This window comes from Bufo bufo, chromosome 4 (genome assembly GCF_905171765.1).
Source record: "Bufo bufo chromosome 4, aBufBuf1.1, whole genome shotgun sequence".
NCBI lineage: Eukaryota > Metazoa > Chordata > Amphibia > Anura > Bufonidae > Bufo > Bufo bufo.
This window is the reverse complement of record NC_053392.1, coordinates 260,019,960-260,033,046: the sequence shown is the minus strand read 5'-3', so window position 1 is coordinate 260,033,046 and position 13,087 is coordinate 260,019,960. Positions and strand designations below refer to the sequence as shown.

Here is a 13,087-nt window from a genome sequence, read left to right as displayed (position 1 = left end):
AATTTGCAAAACACAGACACCGGCAATGTGCATTCCGCAATTTGTGGACCGCACATCGCCGGCACTATAATAGAAAATGCCTAATCTTGTCTGCAATTGCAGACAAGAATAGGACATGTTCTATTTTTTACTGAAACGGAAGCACAGATGCGGAAGTGCGGATCCGCAAATGCGGATGCGGAAAGCACATTCCAGACTCATTGAACATGAATGGGTCTGCACCCGTTCCGCAAAATTGCGGAACGGATGCGGTCCCATTTTGCGGATGTATGAATGGAAAAGATATCCCTCAAAATGAAAATAAATTAAATTATTAAAGTTAAAGGGGTTCTGCACTTTGTTTTAACTGATGATCTATCCTCTGGATAGATCATCAGCATCTGATCGGCGAGGTCCGACACCCAGGACCCCCGCCAATCAGCTGTTTGAGAAGGCAGCTGCGCTCCAGCAGCGCTGCGGCCTTCTCGCTGTTTACCGCTGTACCAGTGACGTCACGACTAATATCAACTATCGTGGGTGGGGCTAAGCTCCATTCAAGTGAACAGATCTTAGCCCCGCCCACGCTAGTTGATACTAGTCGTGACATCACTGGGACAGCGGTAAACAGCGAGAAGGCCTCGGCGCTGCTGAAGCTCCGCTGCCTTCTCAAACAGCTGATCGGCGAGGGTCCCGGGTGTCGGACCCCCGCCGATCAGATGCTGATGATCTATCCAGAGGATAGATCATCAGTTAAAATAAAGTGCAGAACCCCTTTAAGCAAAAAGCATAGATATGGTAGGCAATAACCAGTGCTCGGCGGCACTAAATCAGGTGCTTGGCGGCACCAAATCAGAAACCATATGTCCTACCATGAATCCCGGAGGGAAAGCAAAAACCATCTATCCCTGGGCGAGATGATGATGGGGTATTGAAGGACAGGGTGGGCAAAGAACTGTCCCTGATATTGCCCTACAGGGGGGTGCTATTCTGACCCTGATAGCCTAACCACAGACCACCCGCCCTGATAAGAGCGACCCCGTCCGGAACCTTACCCTATATAAAAATGGCCCTAGTAAATCCCTAGGCTCCTGACTTCCATGTAATCACTGTATATATCTATGTGTTTTTGACTCATTATAAAAATATAAGTATATCGCACCCCTCTGTGTATCACACATATAGATAGCACACCTATACTAGTCCTTAAAATGACTTTTGTGGCCCTATTAGCTAGTGTTTGGTGTCCCTAACAGCCTGTCGCTGCTCCACACAGCAACCTCTCCCTACACTGGCAAAACATTGAATGTAAAATGGCGGCCAGATCATGTTTATTTATAAGGTAGGGGGTATGTCCATGTGCTGAAATGTCTCAATTGGCTGTCCTTTACCACCTGATGGATGTGTCATGGGTCAAAATTCTTCATAATGTAAAAGAATATGGCAGGCGCAAATTTCTCCATATATTTGCATGTTCGGCGAATCGAGAACACGCAAAGTTCGCCACAAAACGACCGCCGGGAGAACTGCAAGGCCATCTCTATTTAGTGCCCTTTTTCAGTACAAAAAAATATATATATTCTCAGTTCACTTCTGCAGTTATATGTGTTGAAAGCATTTAGTGGCCTATTTCAGTACAAAAAGAAAAATATAATCTCAGTTCACGTCGGTGGTTATATGTTTTGAAAGCTTGGCTTGAAGTCAACAGGGTGGCAGCAGTGGGAGGTTGGAAGCCAAACGTACCCGGGGTAGACCAACTGCTTCTCAGCAGCCTACCTGCCTGGGAAATGGTGGTGCAGGGGTTCACGGAAGCAGGAGCGGTAGCAGTCAGTCAGTGCGGACTGTTGGCGGGAAAATACCCTACTCGGCTGTGTGGCAGTTTTTTGTTAAGCCGCCGGAGGAGGTTAACATGGCCATATGTAGAATATGTGGGTAGAAGGTGAAGCGTGGCCATTGTGCCAATGTTGGCACCACAGCCTTGCGTCAACATATGCAGCGTCACCATATGTGATATCCTGATGCTGCTGCTGTTGCCATCACCACACTATGTCACCTTGCCACTCTGTGGTATCCTGATGCTGCTTCTGCCATCTCCACACTATGTCACCTTGCCATTCTGTGGTGTCCTGATGCTGCTGCTGCTACTGCCATTTCCACACAATGTAACCTTGTCACTCTGTGTTATCTTGATGCTGCTGCTGCTACTGTCATCTCCACACTATGTGACCTTGCCATTCTGTGGTATCCTACTGATGCTGCTGCTGCCTCCACCTCCACACTTTGCCATTGGGCCACTCTGTGGTCTCCTCATGCTGCTGCCAACTCCAGACTTGGTCATTGTGCCACTCAGTGGCCTCCTCCTGATTCTACTGCCGCCACCTCTACACTCTGTCATTGTGCCACTCGGTGGCCTCCTTATACTGCTGCCAACTCCATACTTGGTCATTGTACAACTTGGTGGCCTCCTCATACTGCTGCCAACTCCAGACTCGGTCATTGTGCCACTCTGTGGCCTCCTCATACTGCTGCCAAATCCACAATCTCTCATCGTTGTGCTACTCTGACTTCTTCATGCTGCTGACACCTCCACACTTTGTCTTTGTGCCACTCTGTAGCCTCCTCATACTGCTGACAACTCCAGACTCAGTCATTGTGCCACTCAGTGGCCCCCTCCTGATGTTGCTGCTGCCACCTCCACACTCTGTCATTGGGCCACTCTGTGGTCTATTCATACCGCTGACACCTCCACACATTGTCGTGGTGCCACTCTGTGGCCTTCTCATGCTGCTGCCACCTCCACAATCTTTCATCGTCATGCTACTCTGGCCTACTCATGCTGCTGACACCTCCACACTTACTCTGTCATTGTGCCACTCTGTGGCCTACTCATGCTGCTGCCACCTCCAGACTCTGTCGTTGTGCCACTCTGTGGTCTACTCATGCTGATGCCACCTCCAGACTATGTCTTTGGGCTACTCTATGGTCTCCTCATGCTGCTTCCACCTCAACACTATGTTATAGGTCCACTTTGTGGATTTCTCATGCTGTTCCCACCCTCCCCACTTCATGACCGGGCCACTATTTTGCCTTTCGGCCTGGCTGACATAATCATTTATTTGATCTTTCTTCTGATCTGTCAGAAGGAAGGAAAAATGAGACACACAACGGATCCTGTCTGTGTAGTAGCTGTAAGGCCTGGTCCCATCAGAAATGCCTTATGATTTGGTAGTCAAAAGCAGAAGTGGGTACAAAACACAGAAGACATGCAAATATTCCATTCACGTGTCATCTCTGTTTTAGATCCACTCCTGTTTTTTTTTGGCATTAGCAATACTGAATGATTTTTGAGCAAATGCTTACCAAGTGAAGGCGTATGCTCCACAGACAGGATCCATTTTTTGTGGGTTATTGTTCTGACGGATCAGAGGAAGGGCAAATTAATCAGTGACGTCAACACAAACTTACAGCTGATACCTTCTCCACTCTGTCCGGGGGGGCTCTACTTGTATACGCATTTAATAGAACAGGTTCTGTAGACATCTATGTGGAATCAGCTGGCGACAGTGTAAAAGGAGTGCACTTCCTCTTGGTGCTAACATCGACCTGTAATGCTGAGTTCATACTTGAGTTATTTGGTCAGTTTTGACCCCGTGACTGCCCAAATAAGTAAAGTGTGCAGTGATTCTAAGAGCGACGCCTGTCATCTGCATGTCATACAGACTCACAGTACTATTTCACTACCAAAGCAGACTCCCTATGCGTGTTACTACAAGGCACAGTGTTCTACATCACTATAAAGGCTCTTAGAAGCCAGGAAATAGCCGTTTTTTTTACATAATTTGCTGCAAATGCATTCGGATCTAACCACATTTTTCTCCAAAACTCTCCTATTCCTTTCTATATCCTCATATATTTTAATTTGTTGAAGGTATAGACCCCACTCCCTTGACGAGGGCTGGGAGACAGAGCCCCAGTGCTTGACCAATATAGCTTTCGCTACCATCAATCCTCTCATACAGATCCGTCTAACCTGGGGGGGGACTTCCGTTTCTGAACCATAATCTCCAAAGATCACTATCAAGATCCCCGGGTTATAGTTCATTGAGGATTCCTTTTGTAGGGCAGAAAAAACCTCATCCCAATATTTTCTTATTTTGCTGCAACTCCAAAGCAAATGGACATAGTTCGCATTCACATATCCACATTTAGGGCAACAACAGTCCCGGTCCCTATTTTGGGGGAATTTTCCTTGGGTTTTGGGCGTATAGTACAGTCTATGGAGGATCTTAAATTGAATTAATCTATGAGCACTGGAGACCGTCGCCTTTCTCACGTTCCTATAGATAGTGGGCCACTGTAAAGGAGGGACATTCAACTCTTGCTCCCATTTACTTGGGCTTTTAAAAGGTGTTACAGTTGCCAGTGCCATTCGGAGTTTAGCATATAATCTAGATAATTTCACCTTCTCATCCTTCTGAGCGTCACAATAATCAAAGAATATATTCTCTTGTGGAAAAATACGGCCCCTATTCCTAGAGACTTCAAATATATGTTTCAAACGTGCGTACATAAATAAATCTAATGGTGAAGTATCGGTTAAACCAAATTCCGAAAGTGATTTAAAACAACCTAAGTAAAATAGGTGAGACACCCTATTGATGCCATTACGTGACCAATAACCAAACTCTGTAATTTTGAAAAATTCCTCCAGCCCCCCGTTCCCCCACAGAGGGGTGAACACAAACGGGCCGGGGACTTTAAGGAACTCCTTCAGCCTATTCCACACCCTCTGTATTGAGAAAGGGATCAACAAGGACTTCCTCATTCCGATAGACCCAGTTTCCAAACATGCAAAAATATTCTCTATTGGCTTATCGATGACTTTATTCAAATACCGTGAAAGTAAGCTCTCTTTCCAATTACAACACCGCTGAATCTGTGCACAAAAATAATAACCTTGAAAAAAGGGTAGTGACAGCCCACCATCTACCTCCGACAACCATAGATATCTCTGCTTTATACGCACCCTCTTCCTGCCCCAACTTAGGTCATTAATCAAGGTCTTCAATCTATGAAAGAAGATATCATCAATCCAAATAGGGGAAGCACACATCGGGAACAAAACCATGGGCAAAATAATCATCCTGATCAGTGCAATTCGATCTGTCTGTGCCAGTATCAATTTCCGCCAAGCACCAACTTTGGTCCTAACTTTATCCAAAACTGGGGCCAGATTGAGCTCATAAAACCTACTTATAGGAACCCCGATCTTAACCCCCAAGTAATCTAAGGTATCGTTAGGAGCCAAGACACGAACACGGCTCCCTACATCTACAGCTTTCCGGTTCAGCGGGAGGAGCGATGACTTTGTCCAGTTGATCATATAGCCTGATAATTTACCATAATATTCTATTACCTCTATAACATACGGGAGGATTTTCCAACCCTGGTCCAGAAACAGAATCACATCGTCTGCATATAGGCTTATTTTATCGCTCACTCCCGCCACCCTGAAGCCATCTATACAATTCTCTAAACGGATCCGACAAGCCAACGGTTCTATAAAAAGAGCGAAGAGGAGGGGAGACAGGGGACAACCCTGTCTCATCCCTCTCCGCATCATAACAGGAGAAGTACTAATACCGCAGATATTAATATATGCAACCGGCTGATCATATAGCATTTGAGTCATTTCCCAAAAAAGTTTCCCAAGGCCAAAATAAGACATCGTAGCCCACAAAAAAGACCACTCCATCCTGTCAAACGCCTTTGCGGCGTCTAATGACAGGATGGAGTGGTCCACACTGCCCCCAACAGACAAATTCAGATAGACCCTATATATACTCAACTGTATTTGGCGGCCCGGGATAAAGCCCGTCTGGTCAGGGTGTACCAGATCAGCTATAACCCTCTTCAAGCGACTAGCCAGAATTTTTGCAAAAATCTTATAGTCCGTATTTAGGAGTGATATAGGTCTATATGACCCCACATCGCATGGGTCCTTATCCTTCTTCAAGACCAAAATAATCACTGCCTCTCTAAATGATGGTGGTAAAGAGCCGAGTGCACAGGATTCATTAAAAACCTGAAGAAGGATCGGCAGGAGGGATTTGGCATGGTACCTATAGATTTCAAACGGCAATCCATCTGGGCCGGGAGATGAACTATACTTTAGGGACGGGAGAATCGCTTGGAGTTCCTCCAAAAGAATGGGGGAGTCCAACATTTCTCTATCTTGGGTAGATAACTGGGGAAGCGCCAATTGTTGAAGATATTGATCCATGTCAGTACGACTAAACATAGGCTCAGATTTATAGAGGGTAGAATAATATTTCACAAATTCCTCTCTAATCTCCTCTGCGGATCTCAATCCAGTTCCTTGTGGATTCCTTTATTTTTTTATACTGGTATCCTCTCTCTGGTTGGCCACCAAACGAGCCAAAAACCTGCCCGTTTTACCAGACTCGCAAAAACGATTCTGGCCTTGAAATAGAAGCTTGTGTTGTGCTTTTTTATATAAATTTGATCATCTCTAATTATAACCTTACCATTTTTTTCTAAATACATCCACTTAATTTTATACATTTTATGCCACACTCTGTGTTGGATTTACATCTTGAAGGAGTTTTAAAATCTTTTTCATTGTTTCAATTGAAAACTCTCCTGTTAGGGTAATGTATTTGTCCAATTAACGAAGTGCAACAACTCCATAAGATCAGTAAGTATTGTTAATTGGAAACAAATTTGCATTTTTAGAGTTGAGTCAAAATGTGTTTCAGAAATGCACATTACAAAGCGATTTCATACTTTTTCCCCTCAACTATGAGCGATTCCATAGTTTTTATTCTACTTGAATTGGAAAAACATATGCCATTAATTAAAATATATTTTTTTCATTTGTTTGAGTTATGTTTCAAAAAGCCACGTTTTGTTTTTAATTACACAGTGTCTTGCAAAATCCCCCCCCCCCCCTTGGTGTTTTGCTAGTTTTTTTTGTCATTTTACAATCTGGAACTGAAATAGATTTCAATTTAGATTGTATTTAGTAGACCTGGCTGACAAAATAGTCTACACTGTTATAATGGAATGAAAAAAAATACCATTTTAAAAAGTAACAAACCCAAAGAAAATCCATCATAAGTTCATAGTTTAATGCACCAAAACAGAATAAAAACACCAAGGGGGTTAATACTTTTGTAATACACTATATGCTTTACTTACTGATCATAAGGCAACTAAACATTTGTCATTCTGACACAAAATGCGAAACGATCTATGCTTTGAAATCATTCTCACACATCATTAGATTCCAGGTAGGCGCTGATAATCTCTTTCAGCCAGGGCATACATAGAAATCACTGGGCCCCATAGGAAGAATCTAAATTGGGTCCCCATGCCCCATTAATAGCAAATCCCAAGACCAATTCTGGGCCTCTCCCTTTTTTCCATAAACTGTGCTTGCTGATGCGTGTTATATTGTGTGCCATCAAGGCCAGACTGGGATTACAAAACACCACTAGCAGTGGTCAGTTATATACAGTATATAGTCACTGTGTATGAAGTACATGAGATAGTGGCGATTGTAACTGCAGTATTATATATGAATGAGCAATGAGTAAAACCAGGAAATGGGTAGGTGGGTGGGGCTTGGCAAATCAAGAGAAATTAGGGGGATCTCTCCATTCCAGTCTCAATGGATCCATGCGAAGCACATTGTGCACTTCTAATGCTTGCAGTTAGGGGTTGAAACTTGGGAACTACACCATTCTTAGTTCAGTTCCTTTGCTAGATAGTGCAAGACCTGTGATACTGAAGATGATGTCATCATAGGTCCTGGCAGATGCACTGTTCTAACTTGGGAACTACACTGTTATCTGTGCAGTTCCCTTGCTAGATGTTCAGGACCTGTGAAAACATCATCCATCAAAGGTCCTTTAGTTTTCTCCACTAATGATAGGAATTTTAGACTGAAGATAATTAGGGAGCAGGGCCTATCCTCCACTGCAGGCCCCTCTTCCCCACAGGCCCCATAGCTGCTAAGTGGTCTGCCTATATGGTAGGTGCACCACTGCTTTCAGCATTAACACTTGCTCAAGGCCAGTGAGCTATTGTCAATATGTCAAGCAAGCTAAACATATGTGTTTATCATATATAACATTTGATTAATGTAGAGATTGCTGCAGCTCTCACCTCACACTAAGCAGAGCACGGATGTACAGACCTGGACTCAGTCTGGAGCAAAATGAAAAAAGAAAACGAATTCCAGCTCTTCACAATAAAAGGCTTCTTTATTCCACTTCTTTAAAAACAGACATCAAATGCAGAGTAGTATGCTGTGACGCGTTTCGGGCTGTTATATCTTAGCCCTTCATCAAGACCACATTTGATTGTATGATTGCAATATACACTGAGCAAAAATATAAACACAACACTTTTGGTTTTGCTCCCATTTTGCATGAGCTGAACTCAAAGATCTGAAATATTTTCTACATACGCAAAAGACCCATTACTCTCAAATATTGTTCACAAATCTGTCTAAATCTGTGTTAGTGAGCACTTCTTTGCTGAGATAATCCATCCCACCTCATAGGTGTGGCATATCAAGGTGCTGATTAGACAGCATGAATATTGCACAGGTGTGCCTTATATGCCCACAATAAAAGACCATTCTGAAATGTGCGGTACAATGCCACAGATGTCACAATGTTTGAGGGAGCGTGCTGAACTGATCTGTTTGTATTATCTTTAACATAGCCAAAATGGATCCATCTTCAACACCATTGAAAGTCAATTGAGGACGGATCAGTTTCTATTGTGCCATATTGTGTCAGTGAAAACGGATCCGTCCCCATTGACTTACATTGTGTGTCAGGAAGAATCACTTTGGCTCAGTTTCGTCAGACGGACACCAAAACGCTGCAAGCCGCGTTTTGGCGTCCGCCTCCAAAGCAGAATGGAGGTGGAACAAGCGGAATGGAGGCGGAACAGAGCCAAACTGATGCATTCTGAGCAGATCCTTATCCATTCAGAATGCATTAAGGTCAAAACTGATCCATTTTGGACCACTTGTAAGATCCCTGAACGGATCTCACAAACGGAAACCAAAACGCTAGTGTGAAAGTAGACTTAGATGATTCTGCTTTCCCACTACTGTACAAGAAATGCCTTTTTGGTTAATCTACAGTATGAGGACTCAATGGAGGACTAGGTATCTTCTTTTGGGTCCAGGCTCTGACGTGATAATGGTCCCTAAACATGCACTATAACATAACACCAATTAAAGCTAATTATAAAGCCAATCCACTTTTCAATCCAACTAATTATGTTTATAGAGCAATTAAAAGTAGATACTGTGTGCATGTTTGAAATTATTGAGGGGCGCGTCATGAGAGTCACTTTCTATAGTGGGCCCAAGGAACTCAAATGGCTCCAAAGAGCTACTGCAATTGGAAAAACACATGCCATTAACTAAAATAATTTCATTTGAAGTGTGTTTCACAAAGCCAAGATCACCTATTAAATAGAACCGACAATTGCTTGCCAATATGGTACTGTCACGGATGATGTTGCAGATAGCTGGAAGTTATGGATAAACATCCGACTGGCTTGATCCCAAACTAAGGAGCATAAAAGTGACCCCTATGAAAACCCTAAGAGCTCACCCTGACTGCTAAGCACATACAAGGGTCTCAGAGGTAGACGATTGCATGCCCTCGTACCTAGACTGTGTGACACCTGAAAACCCTATAATAGTGAGGGGACATGACCACCGGCTCCCTGCACTTAATATGGAGGGAGTCAGGGTCACCTAGAATCAAGCCAGCAAGGAAACACAATACATGAAAGGACTTATCTGAACAAGCAGCAACAGAAGTCTCCAGCAGTGAACACTTCAATCCAGGAAGTAGTATAAACCGCAAAGTGAGGCAGTATGGGAGGGAATATAAAGGAAAGAGGACTATAAATAGGTGACACCTGGGAGAAGGAAATGAGATGACAAAGTGAAACCAAAACAAAGAACATCATGCAAGAGGTAGAAAAGGACGTCTGTCGGACCTTCTCACAGAAGTGGCGGTGACAGGTATATTTCTCAAACCAATCATTTCCATCCTTCATTTGAAATGATACTAAAGTTTACAATACAAATGGACAACCATCTCACTACCACCACATTGTGGAAGATCCCTATGAGTCAAAATCCAACTTTTTACAAGCTTTATGTCAGAATATGACAAGAGAAAATGCCAAGCTAGATATACATCTGTAGACAACTGTTTTGGGTTGCTTGCCCTTATCAGTATGGAGTAGGATTCTGGGTTGCTGTGTGTATGATGCATTGCATGCAGATTGAGCAGGGTACTGGCTCTCCTTAAAGAGACCAGTCCTGTATGTAGACTTACTGGAAGTGCTCCATGGTAGAGAAACGTATTGGTAATACTCTATGGTAAAATAATATGGAAAGAGCTACCTCTCAATGAAATAGAACCATCTTGCTAGTGGCACCTTGTGTAAGTGGCTCCCTATGAGTCAAAGTCCGACTTTGGAATATGGCCTCTTTATATATTATTTTCCCATGGAACACTGCAAATGTCTCTATACCATGGAGAACTTCAAGTAAGTCTCCATAAGAAGCCAGTGCCCTGCTTAAGCTTTGAAAAGCAGGCTTTCATAATAATTTCCTCTAGTAGGTCCAAATAAACTGTACCATTGCAAATATTCACAACATTTTATATGTAAGATTTGAAATTATATTCCATAAAAAAATCTAAAGTTTTATAACCAAAAACAGCCTTTTTAGAGCTCTCCGTTTCACAAGTGTATCTTAAACTTTCTCTGAGCAAGAGTGATTCATATTTACAAAAGATGCCACTAACAAAGACTTGCTAGCTACCTTTGTTGTACTTTTAATAAGGTGCCCTGAATAATATATGCCTTTGGTTCGTTTAGATCTGTCTAAAGCTTCATTTATTTAAATTGATAAGCCTTATATAATGTGACTGGCAATGACAATATGTCACTTTCTGGTTCTTTATGAAATGTCAAGCTTCTTAATTGCATTTATTCAGCTTGTAGAGAAGAAATAGAAAAGGGCAGAAATCTAGAAGGCAAAAATGATATCTTTTTTTTATGTTTAACTCTTCTTTTAAATCTGAGGCATATTAAAGATTTGCTTATTTTCAAGATAAAGATAAATGTTTAAAGGACTTGATAAGTGATCAGTAGTTCAGAGCTTTGCACACATGTATATGAACTGAGGTGGTGACAATTTCTACAGAGGCCAGTTTACATTATAATAAATGAATATATATTTATTTTGAAAGTGATTTTTGTACTGTGAGTAACTTGTACAAGCAGCATACTACAAAGACTATACATTCAAGATGGCAGCTTTCTTGTCTAAATATACTGTTTTTGCTAATTTAGAGTTTGAAACCAAAGGCCACTTAGAGACAAAAGGGGTATTTATCAAGATCAGTAGGTGCTATGCATGTCTTAATATCCCATGCACTAAGAGAGAATGCACTTAGGGGGTCATTTACTACCAGAAATTTGCCTACATTAGGCATATTTCTAGCTTAGATTGTGGCACAATGGTTATCTGTGCTGCAATCTGTAACTTTTTCCCGATCACGTCAAGTTTAAAAAAGTGGGCGTGGCATTGGCGCCTCTACATACAGTAACTTTGTTGGATCCACCGCCAGCTAAAGGGCTTATTAAGACCTTTTCATAAAGGAATCACATCCTCTGGCATTCCTTGCATCTAAATGAAAATCTACTCCAGCTCATAGCTCATCATCATTTGCAACAGAAAAATGGCATAAATGATGATGAATGTTTTTGGGTAGATGAACATGCTATATCCTCCTGCACCCCTTATCAGAAAGTGACATGGTTAGCATCGAAGAGCTATTTGCACCTATATTTAAGTGCAAATGCATTTAAAAAGTCATAAATATATGTTGTGTAAAATAGTTGCATAGTTGATAAGGTAACTATAGTATCTTCCTATTATTATATTTGTCTTGGAAGCAGCTGCCTTGGACCTATCACTAAAGTAGAGTTTACTGCCCACCAATGTCTCTAAGTCTTTTTAGAGACTACATATTTAGTACATAATTGTAGAAGTTGGTTCCTGAGCTCAAGCCTTCAGGTCTCCTAAATCACAAAATATTATATAGCTCTGTGTTGATTACCTTACATTTCCTAATATATGGTTGAGAAGTAGAACCGGCACTCAAACCTTGAGGAATACACGTGGAGCCAAAATATAAAGTTTAAGAATTTATTAAACAATATACCCTGTGTGCACTGGGTTAAAAATACTTTTAAAATATATATAAAAAATAATCAATAAAAACATATATTAGAACACCTTGCCCATGTAATTCACTATGCCAAATCAAGCTGCATCCGTATATTCCCCTGTGGGTCCGACTCGTTGGATCACAGGCCTGTGTGGCAGAGTGAACCAGGACTAACTATATAGCTGTATTCAAATGTGGTTAGTTGCATATATGGATTACAATAAAAGCATACAAACTAGGTAAAATATACAAAGTATACAAAGTATCACCATGCAGGACGAAAGATATAGATTATTCGGATGTAAACCGTATTGTCACTTCTTATAATGAAGAGAATGTCCATCCACTATAGTTTGTGTCAAAGGACTGGGTGTGCTAAGTATCAGTTCAATTGTCCAGCATATCTGTTGCACACGTACTTGTATCGTTTTTGTTTTTTGTTGTTCAACAGTGCGGTGTAACTGCACTTATAGTAGAATCATAGTTACTCACTGTGGTCTCACTGTATCCATTCCGCGGGAGGGTTACTGCCGTGGCGTCCCACACTTCAACCTTTCTCCGCTGTGGCTGTGTTGGTTCCGGTTTTGCCAACGTCTCGTCACTAGTCTTGCGACAGACCTTTCTCGGATACTGTGCTTTCGTGAGTCCTCCAGCGATTTTGATCTTGCGTGGAGCAAATGAAGAGTTACCACGTCTTTGTTGTAAATAGATTTTTTGTCTTTCAGTACATGGCCATGCACCGCCGGGATGGTTGTCTCACAGGTATTACGCCCAATTTTGGCGAACTCTGAAAGTCAGTGGCATGA

General features: G+C 42.1%; 1 protein-coding gene across 1 annotated transcript in view; it reads left to right on the top strand.

The window, feature by feature from the left end:
* CSMD1 (CUB and Sushi multiple domains 1) overlaps positions 1–13,087 on the top strand; it is a 2,494,699-nt gene that overhangs the window by 774,160 nt on the left and 1,707,452 nt on the right. The gene's annotated exons all lie outside the window — the stretch shown is intronic.